The 13,525-nt window shown below is 38.4% G+C and overlaps 1 protein-coding gene across 1 annotated transcript in view; it reads left to right on the top strand.

Moving 5' to 3' along the window:
* Nucleotides 1-2,146: 2,146 nt before the first annotated feature.
* Nucleotides 2,147-13,525, top strand: part of RSRC1 (arginine and serine rich coiled-coil 1) — a 444,672-nt gene continuing 433,293 nt past the window's right edge. Inside the window, exon 1 of the mRNA XM_052637705.1 lies at nt 2,147-2,284. The gene's annotated coding sequence lies outside the window, so the exon portion shown is untranslated. The remainder of the gene's footprint in view (nt 2,285-13,525) is intronic.

Below are 13,525 nucleotides of genomic sequence, written 5' to 3'. Positions count from 1 at the left end.
TTGTCCGTTTTCTTGGATCTTATAGTCTTAGTAAAAATAAAAGCAATTATAGAACTTTGGTTCTGATATCTTCCAACCATTGGTTAAGGCATCAAAACAAAGTTAACAGATAATTTGAGAAGTTCTGTCAAAGCAACCTGAAGCATTCCTAAAAAGAACACAATTATACCTTAATATGTTACTATTTCTAGAATATATATCTTTGTCACTATTTTTCACTACTTTTACATTTTTTCAGATTAAAATATTCACAGTTGGTGAACTTAAGGAAGATGGAAATCTTACTTTTTAGAATTATTACTTTGCTTTTTTCACTTGAATTCTAAAGTTTTTTTTCCTTCTTAAAATATTTCATTTATTGCTACTTTTAGGAGAAATAATTAAGAACTTTAAGTTTCCAGTAGCAGTAGTTTTTAGGTATCAATAAATTACAGGAGTGCTTTCTTTTATTACACTACAAAAGAGATTCAAATACTCTCACTTTCTAAAGTTATATGAATTTAGAAATATGATTTTGCAGTTAGTCTTGGGTTACTATTTGTGACCACTTTACTTCTGATATTATTAGAGGGGACTAACCGTAAAATTTTAATCCTTTAATAAAATCCACTTTTAAGGTTATTTAGCAGAATGACAAGTCATGGGGTCAGCTAAATGGATGTGATGCTCAAATAAGTTCTCAAACTGAGATGTTAAATGTGTATTCACAAACAGCTCCAAAACAGCATGATTAAAAGTCTGGTAAGGGATCAGGAAGCTCACCAACTACTTTTTTGCCTTTTCAAGCACATGATTTTCAAGTCCACAACTCAAATTCCACCTACTGAGCTTGAAGGAAAGATGGAACACTTTAAAGTTAATCAGGGAAGACTTGGATACAATAGTTGAATAATTCACACCAAATAGATTTTCCCATAGATTTTTCTGGCATGTTGCTCTTAGTATATTTACCAGTAGTGGTGTTCATATTAGATGGAGCTATGTATGAGAGATCTGCAGTGTCTTAACTATGGATTCCTACTGCCCTAAGGGAAATTTAGTTAAAAAACCAAAAACAACCAACCAAGGTTTTGAAATCATATACTAATAAATGCTCACCAAGTTATAACAATGTTGTTCTTTAAATAGCAAATATTTTCTCAAGACAGTTCAAAATGCAGTTTTGGTAAAACAAACAAACAATTGAGAGTAAAGTTCAGTGATCACCTGCAGACAGATGTACAGCTTCCAGTAAAATTCAGGGCCCCAAAGTTCATTTCTTTACCCTCCACCCCAGCTCTTGAATTATTTAAAATAAACTTGGAGTGTTGTAGTTAAGCTTTCAAATGGTCCCTCAAGACAGGTTAGTTAAGGTACAGTCATTTACAAAAATCAGAGTTGTGGAGATGATTTTCTCCATCTCAAATGTCTGTGCAACACTGTAGCTTGGGTACACAGCACTTGGTTCACTCAGATCAAGGCCAACAGTTTACCTCCTTATCGACGCTTCTTCACATTAAATAAGGAAAAAATGATGTTCATGCAAGAACAGATAAAGTCGTGTAAATTACAGAAAATGCTGACTTGCTTTCATTTGTATTGGTTTAAATCACAACAAAACCCCCTACACATTTAATTTATTTTCCAGAAGAAACCTCCTGCCCCTGCCTCTGGCAGTTTTCTCCCATTCCTCAACCAACCAGTTACTTTAATGGGAGAAAAAAATTTGTTCCCAGCCTGTGCCTTCACCTTTAGCGCAGAAGAAACACCGATTTTAATGCAGTTTTTCAAATAAATCATTACAATTTAATCACAAACAACTCTGACGCTATACAGACACACTCCCTTGATTTATTATTGTTGGGCCAGTTTCCTCCTCTCCCAGCATGAGATAATCGATTTTGCTACGTGTGGGTGTCTTAAACATAACTTCCTATGATGCGGATTTGTTTACTGATTATCTCTGGAGATAACGACGATTACTAAGGCAATAAAACTTTTCTGTCCCCACCTTAATTGCTTTTTGGTAATAAGAAAATCAAATAATCAAGCACGGAAAACCAACACCAAACAAAAAATTGGCGGCGTGACAATCTACTCCTTCGGCTCTCCTAACGCCTGGCAGTTTCCATCGATGCACTCGAAAATTCGGCTGACGCTGCCTGGTGGTGGAACCAGGAAGGCGGTGAGCTTAAACTGAAGCAAGGTCGGTGAACGCCGGCGGCGCCCAGATTTGAAGAAACATTTCTAGGTCTGCGGCGCTTGCAAGTCTACTGGAGGTGTAAGCCCGAAGGCCGGAATCCAGGTGATGCCCGCGTCCGGGACCTGAGAGGCAGCGCCCGCAGCTGAGGGGTTCCGAGGCCCTACTCTGGCGAGAGGCGGCGCGGGCCTGGCGCTGCCTGTGTACTGGAGGCGGCGGCGGCGGCGGCGGCGGGTGGGGGTAGGGGGTTGGCGGTCCGGCGGCGTGCTGGGAGGCGCATTGCGCATGCGCTGGGCACCTGGCTTCTGACCTTCTGAGGGCGAAGCTGGGGCCTTAGGGTGGTGGCGATTATAGGGCTGTACGCGCTCGCAGGCCTCAGGCTAGGCCTTGAGTCTAGAGGTGGTGAGGGAGAGTTAGCCGACTCTTTTACCCTATCCCTCCTCAAAACCTCTCTCTCTCCCGCCCCCACCGCCAGTCCCTGATCTTTGATAGCCTGCCTTTGGGTTTCTGGGTTTGCCTTGTAAGATGTGACTGGAGTTTGGTTACTAGTTTTAGGTAGGATGGAGCGAGAAGGAGGCTGCAACCTGGTGTACTCTGTCCCATCCACTCTGTTACATCTAGTTTAAATTCGCCTGCTCTTCCAGCTTACCCTCCCTCACCCGAATCCGCACCTCCACCCCTACCCCACCTCCTATCCTTCCTGGCTCACACTGGCATGCTGGGAAGAGAGGTGATGCAGGGTGTCAGACTTCCTTCCTTAACAAATAAATATATTTGTTATGTTTATTCGCCTTTAACATTCATCTCTTTCCTTGATTTCAGGACTTGTGGTCATAGACCAAGAGCACATGGCTATCTATGGTCTATGAGAGGTTATGCACTAGTATACATGTTGCCTGCTCTTGTTTTTAGGTCAACCTTAATTTTCTTTCCGAGGTTATGTATCTTTAAATGCACAGTGGAGGCCATTTCCCGTCCCGCCGCCCCCCCCCCCCCCCAACCCCGCCCCGAATTAGCAGTAACTTACTTGTACTTGGGTTTCAACTGATTAGGTACTAGGTAGTTAAATAAAAGTGTTTCGTATTGTCACAAAAAAGTTTTCCAGTTGTCGCCTTTGGACTTAGCCATAAAAGCTCTAAGTGAAGAAGATATGCGGTTTTCGGGTTTAAGGATTATAGCAGATATGACAGGTGCAACCTCCTGGGGAAACTGGGTATCCTTTGAGAACCCCTTTAGCTCTAGAGTCTATAAATATTCACTTTCTTTGCAGACAAAGATTTCCTGCTAAGTGGTAGCACTCTATTACTGTATGTTCTTCAGTAAGAGGGCTAAAAATGTTTGAAACTGAAATAAAGGCAGCTGGCACCTACCAGCTTGGCTAGTCTTCCTAGTCTTACTAATTGGTCTTACCAGCTTGACTAAGCAAACAGTTGTATTATGAGTACAACTAGGAAAACTTCTCTAATAAGATTGTTATGTTAGATGTATTGGTGTGTTTTCCACTTTTATTTTCAAACCATTGGGAAGAAATTCCTATGACTGATAATGCTTTAATGAAAAAAAAAAGATGCTAGTCTGCAAATTTTTCGTTGTGCTGGGAGGAATGTTTTAACAATTCTGTACCTCTTGAGTTTTGCTTTATTTTGCTCATTAAGCTAGAATTTAACCTTAGTTCTTTTATTGCCTTGGGTGATTCTGTACTTGTTTGTGGATTTCTTCCTATGCTAAATGATGTTAACCCCATTTTTACTTTACACCTTTGAGGTGGATTTCCCATTGAAATGACTATTCCTCCCCCTTGCCCTTATTTGGTCATGTGTCCAAGATCAAAAAGATTATAGTTTGATAAACTAAAGAATGAGTAGTGGTGAAATAATCATAAAATGTCATGTCCTTTAGGAATATTTGTTCTAACTGCCTGCTTTCTGAAAAAGATAACTGCTTACTTTACCTTATTGATTACCAGACAAAGGAACTACTTGTGTATGCCTTTAAGCTCTCTTTTGAATGATGCATTTTGGCTTCTACATCTTCAGTCAATCACCTAAACTTTACAATACGATGATTCTGTAAGTTGATGTCCTGCTGTAGCCATTATTGTCATAGCTTCAATTTTGTAATGGGAGTTAGTTGGATATGGTTTGTGACCATGAAACTGCAACCAGGAAGTAATAGAGACAAGTGAGAACAGAAAACTGAGAGCCTTCTCTCCCTATTTGCCTTTTCTGCTTACAGATGGGTTGAAAAAGTGTTAGGTTCTGGGACTCCTAAAAATCTATGCTCAATTTATCTTTGCTCTTACTGGAAAGAGCTATTAATGCATCTTGCCATGTGTTATACTTACCAATGGAGTTAAATAAAAACAGTTCTTCCTTACTGGAAATGTGTGATATAGTGTAAATCAACCACTATGACTTGAATGAGCAAATTACATGCTAGTGACATTATGGAAATCCAGTGGTAAGTAAATATCTAGGGTAGTGAGTAGGAATTCAATACTATCTTTGATGAGAAGACAGTTTTTGGACCTACCTTTGATTTGTTCTTAGTGTTCAGTTCCTTTTCTGAATAAGTATTTGAGTTTATAATAAAGAAATGTAATGACTTTTTGTTTCTCTTATTGAGATTAATTATACTTCGGTGTGATTTTTTTGAAATGTAAATGATCGCCAGAAAAAGTATTTATAAATTTATGACTGATTTTTTAATCATTTTTTCATTTGGTCACTCTAAGGAAGGACTGTATATCTTCCATTAACTTTTCCGAGTTAAATGTAATCATTCTTCTAATATGGATGAATTATGTTATTTGAGATTAAAGAATAGAAAAAATGTATACCTACCTCTCAGTCTCTTTTTTTGGTCATCAGCAAGATACATAATTAGATGTATGTCCTTTTCTTTTTTTCCTACTTCTTTATGCCTTATGTAGGTACTTAAGCTGGACGAAAATGTAGAATAAAAATGACTATAGGTACCTTAGAGTAGTAGGTCTCATACTTTTTAGATTTAAGATCCCTTTACATGCTTAAAAATTATGGAGAACCCCACAGACTTTTATCTACATGGGTTATATCTAGAAATATTGCCTTTCTAGTAATTAAAACAAAAATTTGAAGTATTTATTAATTAGTCCACATAAAAATAACAGTAATAAATCCACTACTTGGTAGCATAAATAATATATTTGATGTGAAAGATAGCTATATTTTCCAAAACAAAAGTGAAAAAAGTGGCATTATTTTTCCTTTTTGCAAATCTCTACTGTCTGGCTTAATAGAAGACAACTGGATTCTTGTATCTGCTCTCACATTCAGTCTATTGTGATGACTTTTTGAATGAATTATATGAAAGAAAATCCGGCTTTCACATAGATACGTTGTTGGAAAAAATAGTATTTTAATACCCTTTTCAGATAATTACTTCCTTAATATTGTGCCATAACTTGACAGGTAGTAGTTTCTTAAACATTTGTTGCAATGTGGTATTTGAAACGATGTCAGTGACCTTTTCATGCTCTGTTACATTAAAATCTCTTGGTTTGTCTCCTACCCTGAATGGATATTTTACTCATAACATGAGTCTGTGACATTGTACGTTGGCTTATTGGAAAACACTGGTTCAGTGAGTTATGTGTAGCTTCTAAATATAGACAAACTTCATTATATAATTTAAAAATTCCAGTTTGTTAATATCATCATTGACCTCAAAGAAATCTTTAAGTGCTGAGAAGCTGTCAGTCTCATGGTGACAAATACAAGTTATCCAACATTTTGATTTTTGCTTGAGAGCTCAAATTTTTTGTGTTAGTATTATATTTTATTTTTAATCTATTTTTTAATTGGAGGCAAATTGCTTTACAGTGTTGTGTTGGTTTCTGCCATATAACAATGCATTATTATTCATATATATTGCCTCCCTTGCCTACCCTATCCCACCCCTCTAGGTCATCACTGAGTGCCAGACTGGGCTCCCTGTGTTATATAGGAACTTACCACTAGCTTTTTACACATGATAGTGTATAAATGTCAATACCACTTTCTCAGTCTGTCTCATCCTTTCCTTTCTCTGCTGTGTCCACAAGTTTGTTCTCTACATCTGCCTCTCCATTCCTTCCCTACAGATAGGTTCATCAGTAACATTTTTCTAGACTCCATATATCTTTGTTAATTGAGAGCTCAGATTTTATCATTGGCCATAAATTGACAGTTTCCTTAAAGGACAGACTCCTTTAATTCATTCTTGAGAAAATGTTACATGCCCAAGTCTAAATAATCACAGTCAGTTCTTTTAAATAGTGTTTCACAATAAAAGCAGCTAGTTCAACTTGTTATTCAGCTGCACAGATGTTTCCTCAAGATAACCTGTTCTTCAGTTTCTGTGTTTCCTATTTCATCACACAGACTATTAAGATGTGTTCTCAAGGGTTGAAATTTATAGAATTGATGATTTTACTGCTTTATCAAGGAGATACCTAAATGAAACTGCCTATCTTTAAAACAACAACAACAACTGTATGTTGCAGTGAAGAATTCAATGACTGTTATTACAGTTTGGTCCCATTACCTTGATTCCTTTTAAAGCACCAGCAATTTTGCCTACCACTTCTTCTACATCATCAGCACAAAAGTCAACACAGTAAAAAAGGTAAATCAAGTTTTAGTGTAATAAAATTAGTTTTAGCTGGTTGGATCCCTTCAGGTCTTAGGAATACCCCGGGGTCTACAGAACCCATTGGGAACTACTATTAAACTAGAATGTAAACTCCTTGAGGGCAAGCATTTTTCTCTTTTGTTCATTGATGTATTCTTTATACCTTGGCATGCTATCACTCTGGGACTTCTTAACCTATCTCAAGTGTTATTTCTGAATCTGGGTCATCTTTATTCACTCTGTTTTTCTGTTGGAGCACATCCTTCAATACCTTCCTAAAAAAGGATGAGCTTGAGGTATAATTGGAGCCCTTGCATATCTGAAAATGTCTTTATTCTGATCTCATATTAGATCTATGCTTCAGCTGAATATACATTCTAGTTTGAAAATGATTTTCACTTAGAATTCTGAAGGCAAGTCTCCATTGTTTGCTGTGTTGCTGCTGAGAAGCCCTGTGCCTTTTACCATTTTTTACCTTTAGAAGTTTCTAGGTTCTTCTTTGTATTTTTCGTTTCTGAAGTTTTATGAGGTATGTCAGGTATAGGTCTTTTCAAATTCATTGTCCCAGGGACTTAGGGCAATTTGTGTCTTTCAATTCTGTAAATTTTTAAAATTATTTTTTGGATAGTTTTCTTTTTCTGTTTTCTATGCTCTGTTTCTTTCTGGAATATATATCAGTTGGATATTGGACTTCCTGGATTGATCCTCTTTAACCTCCTATTTTTTTATCTTTTTCTTTCTACTTTTCATGAGCCCTTTGATAGTATCCTCTGACCCTGTTGTGTTACTTACAACTTATTGTTTGTTTAAATTTCAAGATTTCTCTCCTATTCTATGGCTGTTCCTCCTATTCTTGTTTGGATCATCTTCTCATATATTTCTGAGGATAGTGTTTTTTTTTGAAGTTTTCTTGCATGTTTCTGGCTTACTATGAGTTGCTTGATTTTCTGCTTGGCTTCTGCTTCCCTGGTGGCTCAGACGGTAAAGCCTCTGCCTGCAGTGCAGTAGACCCGGGTTTGATCCCTGGGTTGGGAAGATCCCCTGGAGAAGGAAATGGCAACCCACCTCAGTACTCCTGCCTGGAAAATTCCATGGACTGAGAAGCCTGGTAGGCTACAGTCCATGGGGTTGCAAAGAGTTGGACATGACTGAGCAACTTCATTTCACTTCTGTCTCTTATGATGAAGAGTTTCATTACATGATTTGTTTTTTTTTGTTGTATAATTAGTAAAAAGTTACCAGAAGAAACGTTTGTAGAAAAAAGTTTATTGTGGGGAATTTCAGTGGTTAAGACTCCATACTCTTGCTGCTGAGGACCTGGGTTTGGTGCCTGGTCAGGGAACTAAGATCCCACAAGCTGTGTGGCATGGCCAAAGCAAAAAGAAGTATTAAAAAAAAAAAGTTTGCTGTGTTTAAGGTTTGGGCTTGTTAACTGGTGGACTTGGTTTTAATATAGCTTCTTCCAGGTACTGTTTAGTTTTTGGAAAAAAGATTACTCTGAATTCTTGGAGCCAAGTACACACAAAGTGAAGTGAAATTGCTCAGTCGTGTCCGACTCTTTGTGAGCCTATGGACTGTAGCCTACCAAGCTCCTCTGTCCATGGGATTTTCCAGGCAATAGTACTGGAGTGGATTGCCATTTCCTTCTCTAGAGGATCTTCCTGACCCAGGGATCGAAGCCAGGTCTCCCGCATTGTAGACAGACGCTTTACCGTCTGAGCCACCAGGGAAGTACACGCAGGGTGACAGTATTTACTGTTAGATTGTTCACTTAATACCTTTAACTTTTAGTTGAACATTTCTCTGCCTTCTTTTCCTGTACCCCTGAACCTGGTACTTCACTGTTTCATCATTTTTCTAAAATAAACCACCTCTCCTTCTGGGAATGGGGAATAGCAGTCCCCTATGATGCTAAAGCTGAAACTCCAGTACTTTGGCCACCTCATGCGAAGAGTTGACTCATTGGAAAAGACTCTGATACTGGGAGGGATTAGGGGCAGGAGGAAAAGGGGATGACAGAGGATGAGATGGTTGGATGGCATCACTGACTCGATGGACATGATTCTGGGTGAACTCTGGGAGTTGGTGATGGACAGGGAGGCCTGGTGTTCTGTGATTCATGGGGTCTCAAAGAATCAGACACTACTGAGCGACTGAACTGAACTGATCTGGTTGAATGGCATCGGGGACCTGAGCAATTACTTCTTTATAGAATTTCAACCAATTCCTTTGTTTTTTAGTTCTGTGCCTCATTGTGCCTGCTATGGTATCTGGTGTCTCAAATTCCTGATCCTTTCTGATTTTTGCATGTGAATTGGCTTTTCTTCAATTGGAAATCTCTGCAGTTGCTTGATGTTCAGCATTCTTAGTTCTAAGTCCTGCATCTGTTTTTTATTTGCTAAAAATTTGTTGACATATCTTGTCTACTTGTCCTGTAGTTTTCTCCTCTAGTCTTCACTATCCTCTTTATGCTTTTTTATCCTTTACTATAATGTTAGTATTTTTTAAACCAGGTAATAAATAAAAACCCATCTTAATTTGGTTATTTGCAAGTAGAGAAAGTTCCTAACTGTTTAAAGGTTGAAACAAGAAAAAGGAAATTAGAATGCTTAGATGATCAATATTATCAATTATATACAAATTCCTTAATGAAATACATACATATATATATAAATACATATATATACATATACAGAGATATGTGGTTATATATGATATATAATGGCTATATGGATATAAATATTTAAATACATGTTATTGTTGTTTTTAGTCACTAAGTCGTGTCTGACTTTGCGACCCCATAAACTACAGTATGCCAGGCTTCCCTGACTTCACTGTCTCTTGGAGTTTGCTCAAACTCATGTTCATTGAGTCAATGATGCCAGCGAACTGTCTCATCTTCTGTTACCTCCTTCTCCTCCTGTCCTCAGTCTTTCCCAGCATCAGGGTCTTTTCCAGTGAGTTGGCTCTTTGTATCGGGTGGCCAAAGTATTGGAGTTTCAGCTTCAGCATCATTCTTTCCAATGAATATTCAGGGTTGATTTCCTTTAGGATTGACTGGTTTGATCTCCTTGCAGTCCAAGGGACTCTCAAGAACTTCTGCAGCACCATGTTTCGAAAACATTGATTTCTCAGCACTGGCGCTTAGGCTTGTTTTTTATGGTCCACCTCTCACATCTGTACATGACTATGGGAAAAACCATAGCTTTCACTGTGTGGACCTTTGGTGGCAAAGTGATGTCTCTGCTTTGCAATAAGCTGTCTAGGATTGTCATAGCTTTTCTTCCAGGGAGCAAGCATCTTTTAATTTCATGCATATAGTCACTGTCCACAGTGATTTTGGAGCCCAAGAAAAAACCTGTCACTGTTTGCACTTTATTCCCATCTGTTTGCCATAAAGTGATGGGACTGGATGCCATCGTCTTTGTTTTTTGAATGTTGAGCTTTAAGCCAGCTTTTTTCACTCCCCTCTTTTACCCTCATCAAGAGGATTTTTAGTTTATTATATATACACATTTAAATATATATGTGTGTATGTACATATATACTGTATGTATATATAAGATTTCATAATTGTAGTATTTTGAGAGCTGGAGAGGATCATGGTGATCGTACAAGAAGTGCAGTTTTGTTTTCAATGAGGAAACTGGCTTAGATATGCTAGTGATTTACTGAGCTTTTCAAAACCAAGTTTTTCCAATGTTCAGTTGAACTGTGAAATGTTAGAAATGTGAACAGCTTGGAGGTCCAGAACTATATTTAAAGTCTAATTCTGGCTCCAGGTAAATAGTTTTAAGTTTTGAATTGAGTTATAACAGTGACTTTCAATTAGAATTGCATTAGAGTCAAGGAAGGGATGGCTCACTTGGTTCTGAAAACAAAGCTGTAATTTAATGTATTGCTTTTTTTAGAGTAATGATATTTAACTTAATCTAAATAAATATTAAAATGAAGTGTGAGATCTTTGTTTATCTGATTCATTAACTATTCATCCTACCTATTAGGAAAGATGGATCTTGCTTTTATGTGACATCCAAAGATAGCTAATATCTATTTTAGTAAAAAAAAGATTCCAATTGAGAATCTAACTTTAAAGTAAGACAGGTAGGCTTCTTATCAGTTATTGTCTAAATATAAAAACCTTATATTCTCTATGTTTTTTCTTTTGTATAGTAAATATGCAAATATGCCATAGCCATATAGAATATAGTTCAGCTCAGTTGCTCAGTCGTGTCCGACTCTTTGCGACCCCATGAATTGCAGCACCCCAGGCCTCCCTGTCCATCACCAACTTCTGGAGTTTACTCAGACTCACGTCCATCGAGTCATTGATGCCATCCAGCCATCTCATCCTCTGTTGTCCCCTTCTCCTCCTGCCCCCAATCCCTCGAAGCATCAGAGTCTTTTCCAATGAGTCAAGTCTTCGCATGAGGTGGCCAAAGTACTGGAGTTTCAGCTTTAGCATCATTTCTTCCAAAGAAATCCCTGGGCTGATCAGTTAAAAAAGAGAAAAAATTACCCAATTTCCTTACTTAAATATTTATCAATTGTCTTCATTTTTGCTCTTACTCATATGCATGTATTTTCTTACATTGTAGTCTCTCTACTTGCAGTTTTAATTGTATTTGTTTATTGTGTTTATTTTTGGCTGTGCTGGATCTTTGTTTCTGCAGAAGCTTTTCTCTTCTTGCAGTACACGGTCTTCTTATTGCGGTGACTTCTCTTGTTTCGGAGCACAGACTCAAGCGTGCTCAGGCTTCAGTAGCTGTCACTTACGGGCTCAGTAGTGTGGATGCCGGGTTCTAGAGCACAAACTCAGGAGTTGTGGGGCACGGGCTTAGTTTCTCCGGGGCATGTGGGATCTTCTTGGATCAGGGGTCAAACCTTTGTGTCTTGCTTTGTAGGTGGATTCGTTACCATTAAGCCACCAAGGAAGCCCTCTGTACATACAGTTTTAGATAATGCTACAATGGAAAACTTTGCAGATATATGCCTAGAAATAAGATTGTTTTGTCAAAGAAGCATCAACATTTTTAAAACTCTTTATTTAAATTGCTTAATTGCTTTCTGGAAGGATTTTATCACCACTTTTATAAGTACTAGCAATGTGAACAGTTAGACTTCATTTTTGATATTTTAGTTAACAATACTTCATTAACCTTGGTACATTAGTTAATACTTCCTTTCTCATATTTTATGAGTTACATGATAATGGTGTCTTGTTTCAGTTTGCACTTTGTTGATGATTAATGAGGTCTTATCCATTTGAAATTTTACAATTTTCAATTCAGTTCAGTCGCTCAGTTGTGTCCGACTCTTTGCGACCCCATGAACCGCAGCAGGCCAGGCTTCCCTGTCCGTCACCAACTCCCAGAGTCTGTCCAAACCCATGTCCATTGAGTCAGTGATGCCATCCAACCATCTCATCCTTTGTCATCCCCTTCTCCTCCTGCCCTCAGTCTTTCCCAGCATCAGGGTATTTTCTAATGAGTCAGCTCTTCACATCAGGTGACAAAGTAATGGAGTTTCAGCTTCAGCATCAGTCCTTCCAAGGAATATTCAGGACTGATCTCCTTTAGGATGGACTGGTTGGATCTCCTTGCAGTCCAAGGGATTCTCAAGGGTCTTCTCCAACACCACAGTTCAAAAGCATCAATTCTTCAGCACTCAGCTTTCTTTATAGTCCAACTCTCACATCCATACATGACCACTGGAAAAACCATAGCCTTGACTAGACGGACCTTTGTTGACAAAGTAATGTCTCTGCTTTTGAATATGCTATCTAGGTTGGTCATAACTTTTCTTCCAAGGAGTAAGTGTCTTTTAATTTCATGGCTGCAGTAACCATCTGCAGTGATTTTGGGGCCCAGAAAAATAAAGTCAGCCACTGTTTCCCCATCTGTTTGCTATTAAGTGATGGGACTGAATGCCATGATCTTGGTTTTTTGAATGTTGAGCTTTAAGCCAACTTTTTCACTCTCCTCTTTCACTTTCATCAAGAGGCTCTTTAGTTCTTCTTCACTTTCTGCCATAAGGGTGGTGTCATCTGCATATCTGAGGTTATTGATATTTCTCCCGGCAATCTTGATTCCAGTTTGTGCTTCCTCCAGCCCAGCGTTTCTAATGATGTACTCCGCATAGAAGTTAAATAAGCAGGGTGACAATATACAGCCTTGACATACTCCTTTTCCTATTTGGAACCAGTCTGTTGTTCCATGTCAAGTTCTAACTGTTGCTTCCTGCATACGGGTTTCTCAAAAGGCAAGTCAGGTGGTCTGGTATTTCCATCTCTTGAAGCATTCTCCGCAGTTTATTGTGATCTACACAGTCAAAGCTTTGGCATAGTCAATGAAGCAGAAAGAGATGTTTTTCTGGAACTCTCTTGCTTTTTCCATGATCCAGCGGATGTTGGCCATTTGATCTCTGGTTCCTCTGCCTTTTCTAAATCCAGCTTGAACATCTGGAAGTTCACGGTTCATATACTATTGAAGCCTGGCTTAGAGAATTTTAAGCATTACTTTACTAGCGTGTGAGATGAATGCAATTGTGTGGTAGTTTGAGCATTCTTTGGCCTTGCCATTCTTTGGGATTGGAATGAAAACTGACCTCTTCCAGTCCTGTGGCCACTGCTGAGTCTTCCAAATTTGCTGGCATATTGAGTGCAGCACTTTCACAGTGTTATCTTTCAGGATT

Source organism: Budorcas taxicolor, chromosome 1 (assembly GCF_023091745.1).
Source record: "Budorcas taxicolor isolate Tak-1 chromosome 1, Takin1.1, whole genome shotgun sequence".
NCBI classification, from domain to species: Eukaryota; Metazoa; Chordata; class Mammalia; order Artiodactyla; family Bovidae; genus Budorcas; species Budorcas taxicolor.
This window is presented reverse-complemented; position numbering and strand designations above follow the sequence as displayed.